Raw genomic sequence first — 6000 nt, 5'->3', positions numbered from 1 at the left:
CAAGCGCGATGCGCTCTAGATTTACCCTTCTGCCTAGGCGGTGGCCCATTAGGGTCCCAGACTAAGGTGTGCATGTGTCGTTTATTTCAGTTTCTGCCTTTGGTGGTTCCCAAACTCCAAGTTCTGTCCCCTTGACCCCACGAGGCCTCCGAAAGTGCACTTCGGCCTTACAAGAGACTCTTCCTACTCTGCCCTATCCTGCCCCACCACCCACCCGCCCAAGCTTAAGTTCCCCTCCTGTTGGGCTTTTCCTTGCCAGCTCCTGTCCACTCCTGGGGCTTGGTTAGGTAATTCTTTACTCTCCAGCTAGCTCCTTGTTGCTTTTAAGAAGTTTATTTTGGGGGGCGCCTGGGTGGCTCAGTGGGTTAAAGTCTCTGCCTTCTGCTCAGGTCATGATCCCAGGGTCCTGGGATCAAGCCCCGCATTGGGCTCTCTGCACAGCAGGAAGCCTGCCTCCCTCCCCACCGCACCCACCCCCCCGTTTCTCTCCCTCTTGTGATCTTTGTCTGTCAAATAAATAAATAAAATCTTAAAAATAAAGGGGGGGAGTTTATTTTGGGGCGCCTGGGTGGCTCAGTCAGTTAAGCATCCAACTCTTCATTTCAGCTCCGATCATGATCTTGGGGTTGTGGGAGGAAGCACCACATCGTCGGGCTCCCTGATGAGCAAGGAGTCTGCTTCTGCCCCTCCCCTGCTTATGCTCACTCTCTCTTTCAAATAAATGAATAAAATCTTTTTTAAAAAATAAATGTTCCATCCTACTTTTTAGTTGAACTTGAGAGCAATTTGGGTGGAAATGCCGATTCCCAGAATGCCTCACCAATGACCTTCATGTTACCAAATCCAGCAATCCTCATCTTAAGTGACCTCTCAGAAGATCTGATGCAGCTGATAACCTCCTTTTCCTTGAAATATTACCTTTACTTAGTTTCCAGAATACATGTTTTTCTTTTATCTTGTTGGTTTTTTTTCTCTACCTCCCTGGCTGTTCTTCCTTATCTGCTTTTATAAGGAATCCCAAGTTCAGACCTTAGACATGTTCTCTTCTCTATCTGCACTCACCCACTTGTTGACATCCCAGTCTATTTGCTTGAAACACACACACACGTACAAACATCACTCTCAAGTGTATATAGCCATGCTGGAACGCTCCTGAGTTCCAGATTCCTATTTCTAGCTGTACCATCTCCATTTGAATGTCTAACACCATCTCAAACTCAGTATGTCTAAAACTGAACTCTTGTCTTTCCTGCCCCCAAATACTCCATCTGCAGTTGTTCCCCTCTCAGATGATGGCCTCTTTGGGTCATATGACCCCTACATTCACAATCACCCAATGGTTCCTCTTTCCATTGGGAAGAAAAGTCAAAGTCCTCACAATGACCTATAAGATACTATGCCATCTGGGGTGGTACCTGGGTGGCTCAGAGGGTTAAGCCTCTGCCTTTGGATCAGGTCATGATCTCAGGGTCTTAGGATCAAGCCCCACATCGGGCTCTCTGCTTAGCAGGGAGTTTGCTTCCTCCTCTCTCTCTGCCTGTCTCTCTGCCTACTTGTGATCTCTATCAAATAAATTTAAAAAAAAACAAAACAAAAAAAAAAAACAAGGGATGCCTGGGTGGTTCAGTGGGTTAAGCCTCTGCCTTCAGCTCAGGTCATGATCTCAGGGTTCTGGGATCAAGCCCCGAATCGGGCTCTCTGCTCAGCAGGGAGCCTGCTTCCCTCTCTCTCTCTGCCTGCCTCTCTGCCTATTTGTGATCTCTGTCTCTCAAATAAATAAATAAAATCTTTAAAAAAAAAAGAGAGAGAGAAATGTTTAAAAAAAAAAAAAAAGATACTATGCCATCTGGTCCCAATTCACATTCTGATCTCATCTCCCTCTCACTGTCTCAGCTCCAGCTGTTTGTTTTTCTTTGAACACCAAAAGCACGTGCCTACCTCAGGACCTTTGCACTTGTGGTTTTCTCCATTTTGAGGAGTTATCTAAAGGCTCAATTCCTTGAGTCTTTAACCACCTTCTCTGACTGGCCAATTTAAAGTTGACACCACCCTTCCCTTCCATCCAGTATTCCCTATCCCCTTTTCTGCTTTATAATTCTCCAGGACACTTACCACTAACATGCTAAAAAAAAATTTTTTTTAAAAGATTTTATTTATTTATTTGACAGAGATCACAAGTAGGCAGAGAGGCAGGCAGAGAGAGAGGAGGAAGCAGGCTCCCCGCTGAGCAGAGAGCCCGATGTGGGGCTCGATCCCAGGACACTGGGATCACGACCCAAGCAGAAGGCAGAGGTTTTAACCCACTGAGCCACCCAGGCGCCCCTAAAAAAAAATTTTTTTTAAAGATTTTATTTATTTACTTGAGAGAGAGAGCAAGCGCATGAGCTGGGGGATGGGCAGAGAGAGAGGGAGAAGCAGACTCCCTGCTGAGCAGGACCATCGGATCATGACCTGAGCCAAGGACAGACAGTTAACCAACTGAGCTATCCAGGTGCCCCTAAAATTTCGTATTTATTTTGTTTGATCTTCCCATGAAAGCAGGAGTTGTTTTGTTCTCTGGTGTATCTGCAGTTCCTAGGACAGTGCCTGACATATGGAGGGCAACAACTAAAAAGGCTTGAATGGCTGAATGAAGTTTGTTCAGCCCTTGTGGTCCAGTAAACAAGGGGCCCGGCTGTCCTCTCCTGAAGCTGAACGCCCCTCCGCTAAGAGCACTGAACTTCAGCTTGCAACTACGGCCACTTCCAGCCATCTCCACCACTGGCACCACCAACCCCCGGCCATATGCACCAACCCCTCTGGTCTGGATTCTGACAGAAGCTTCCTAATAAGCTGCCTTGTTTCCTCTTGCCCTGTTCCAATCTGTGACTCACACAGCAGCCAGTTATCTTACCAAAAAAGAAAAAAAAAAAAAAAGGCAAGTCAGATCAGGTCACCCCCTGGCATTGCCACGGCCACGGCCACACGTTGGAGTTAGGTTAGTCAAAGACCCTGTGAAGCCCCAGCAGCAGCTTCTCCAGTCTGTGGCTGTCCCACGCTACCCCCCTTCCCCGGTCTCCTGTTCCGGCAACCTGGGCTTCTTTTCAGTTCTTTGAAGGGGCCAAACTCTTCTTGGCTTCAGGGCCTCTGCACATGCTATTCCTTTGTCTGGAACAGGAGCCAAAAGTGGGTGAGAGGAGCTTTAGCTGCACTCCCCCATCCCTCACCACACACACACACACACACACACACTCACTCACTCACTGCAACAGTGAGCCTGGTATGGAGCAGAGCATCAAGACAGGTCCTGCCCAGGCCCACCTTCCAATCATATTGCTGCCCCTAGGCCCCATGATCTGGAAATTTTGGAGCCTTGGTCATTGAGGCAAACGACTTAACCTAAACCCTGCTCACCGTTCAGGTCTTATACAAACAGTATTTTCTCTAAGAGGTCCCCCCTGCCCCCCACGACCTCCTCGTCCAAATCGGGTCCGTTCAAGGCATCTGCATAGCACTATTCCAATCACATGTTTTTATTCTTTCTTGACCTGTCCGTTCCTCATAAACTTCGTGAAGGTAAAGATCCTGTCTATCTGGCTTACTACTGTATCTTCTGTCTCACAAAATGCTTTTTTGGAAAGAAGTCCTTTGCTCAGAATAAAGGCACGATGCAAATTGTGTACGCGTATGTGTGTGTTTGCATGTGTGAGATACACAGTGACAGAGGCAGACAGGGAGGGAGAGGTGAGGAAGAGGCAAGGAATGTGATAGAAAAGAATGGCAGGAAGAAGGGAAAGACCTGCAGACCACCTCCATCACCCTCCGCGAAAGGGGAGGACGACGGAGAGGAAGGAATGCCCAGCCAGCAGCTCCCCCACCCCCACCCCGGCCCTCACAGTTGTCAAGAAAGTCAGTCCTGGTACAACTCCAGCCTCCTCTCGCCAAGTACAAAGAAACCTGTTATGTAATTGGTTTTAATCCCAGAGTGGCAGGGCTTTAGGAATAAAAAGCCTGCAAGAGGATGAAGGGGAAGGAGACGGACGCTGGTGTCCCAACCCCAGGCGGGGTTTGGAAAGGCCCCGCCAAGCCTCCTTGCAACACTGTGTTCTGCCCAGGGCCGAGTTACCCAGGGCCCAGCAGTGTGGTTTGAACGCTGGGGGCCTGGGAACTACCTCACGGCAAAACTACCTCACTGCAACGATTTAGCTCTGCCTTGGGCTCCCAGCTGTGTAGGATCATGAAAAGAACAGCCGTAATCAGTAGGCCACCATCACGGGGATCAGGAGATGGTGCCTGTGAACACGTTTGGTGATAAACCAGAGGGCTCTGCGCCTGAGTGCAGCTTTGTGTCCCTGCGTGAAGTCCTGAGGGACAGGGTCTACGTGACCCCGACCTTGAGAGTCCTCATGTGGGCAGGGAAGGGTTTTCTTCAGAGTAGATACTAGACGTCAGCTTTGCCAACCCGGTTATTTGTTCTGGGTAAACTCCTACTTGCAAGGAGTTGAACCAGCCACTGGAACGGTTAAGGAAGGCATTTTTAGGTAAGGGGTACCACACGGGGACCCAGTTAATAGGCGCAGCTGTGTAAAATCTCAGATAATGCTGCCCTTTATCATTTTTATGAGCTCATTTACAACAGAGGGCTGGTCCCAAGTTATCGGCTGTGTATGTATTTCAGGCTCAAGTCCAAGATCTCTGGCAAAACAACAGTTCTGGTTCAAAGCAAGGCTCTTCAAGAGCTTGTAAAACCAACAGAGGAGCCATAAGGATGCCAGCTACTCCTGGCACCATTCACAAATCCGTCCGCCTGTCATCAGTGCCTCGGGCCCTCTGAAATCCTGCCCTAAAATCCCATCAGCTCTGTAATTGCTACCTTTGGGTGTACAGGGTAACATCCCTGGAATCTGGAAATCAAGCTGCCCTCTAGAAGTTAAACCCTTCAAGTCCCCACATGACAGATAGGATTAGTTAACGTGCACCAGGCCCTAGAGAGAACAGGATATCTCCCTGGTGAAAGCCGGAAGAGTTGGCCTTGGAAATTCCATCCAGGCATGCCTGCATGTGAAGGAAGCAGGGGCAGAACAAAAGCTCAGAAAAGCTTCCGTAGAGCAGGTGAGGGGCTCTGAAGGGTCTGGAAGACCAGAGAGAGGAAGGATCTGGCACTCACCAGAATAGAGGGGGACCTGGTGGGCAGGTGTATCCCACAGAGAGCAGACTGTCCTACCTCAGCGACATGACCCATGTAAACACACATGGGTCTGACTTCCTGCACAGGGGAGTGTTGCTGAGCGGTCGCCATGACACCAGTCTCAGGCCCCTTGGCAATTTTATTTCTCATTATAAATTAATAAATCATGATTTTGATAAGCCTCTTGAGAGTCCCTTTATTCTTCTCTGAACGTGATCAACTCTGATTTTAGACTTGTACAGCTGATATCCAGACCTCAGCCCAGCCTGAGTGTGCCACCATATTCCCCACTCACATTTTAAGTTGTTGGTGGTTTTTTTTTTGAGAGTACATGCATGCGTGCGAGCGGGGAGGCGGGGGAGGGGGCAGAGGGAGAGGGGGAATCTTAAGCAGGCTCCATGCTCAGGGCAGCCTGAGATGCAATCTCACCACACCGACATCATGACTTTAGGCAAAAATCGAGTCACAGGTTTAACTGAGAGAGCTACCCAGGAGCCCTCCTCACTCCAACATTTTTTTTTAAGATTTTATTTATTTACTTGACAGACAGAGATCACAAGTGGGCAGAAAGGCAGGCAGAGACAGAGAGAGGGGGAAGCAGGCTCCCCACTGAGAAGAGAGGACTCTGGGATCACGACCTGACCTGAGCCACCCAGGCGCCCCTCCCACCTTCTTAATCAGTACTTGCCCATTATTGACCACAGCCTCAAAATCCTGTCCTAGGCACTTCCATAACCGATTGGTGGGACCAGGAATGGGAGAACACCTTTCACCCCTGCAGCCCTGGCCCAGAACAACTTGGCCAGCGTCTTTGACAGCGTGGTAAATCGTTC

The sequence above is a fragment of the Lontra canadensis genome, unplaced genomic scaffold (genome assembly GCF_010015895.1).
Source record: "Lontra canadensis isolate GAN:19392208 unplaced genomic scaffold, GSC_riverotter_1.0 scaffold3, whole genome shotgun sequence".
NCBI lineage: Eukaryota > Metazoa > Chordata > Mammalia > Carnivora > Mustelidae > Lontra > Lontra canadensis.
The sequence above is the reverse complement of the archived record's forward strand: the minus strand, read 5'-3'. Positions refer to the sequence as shown.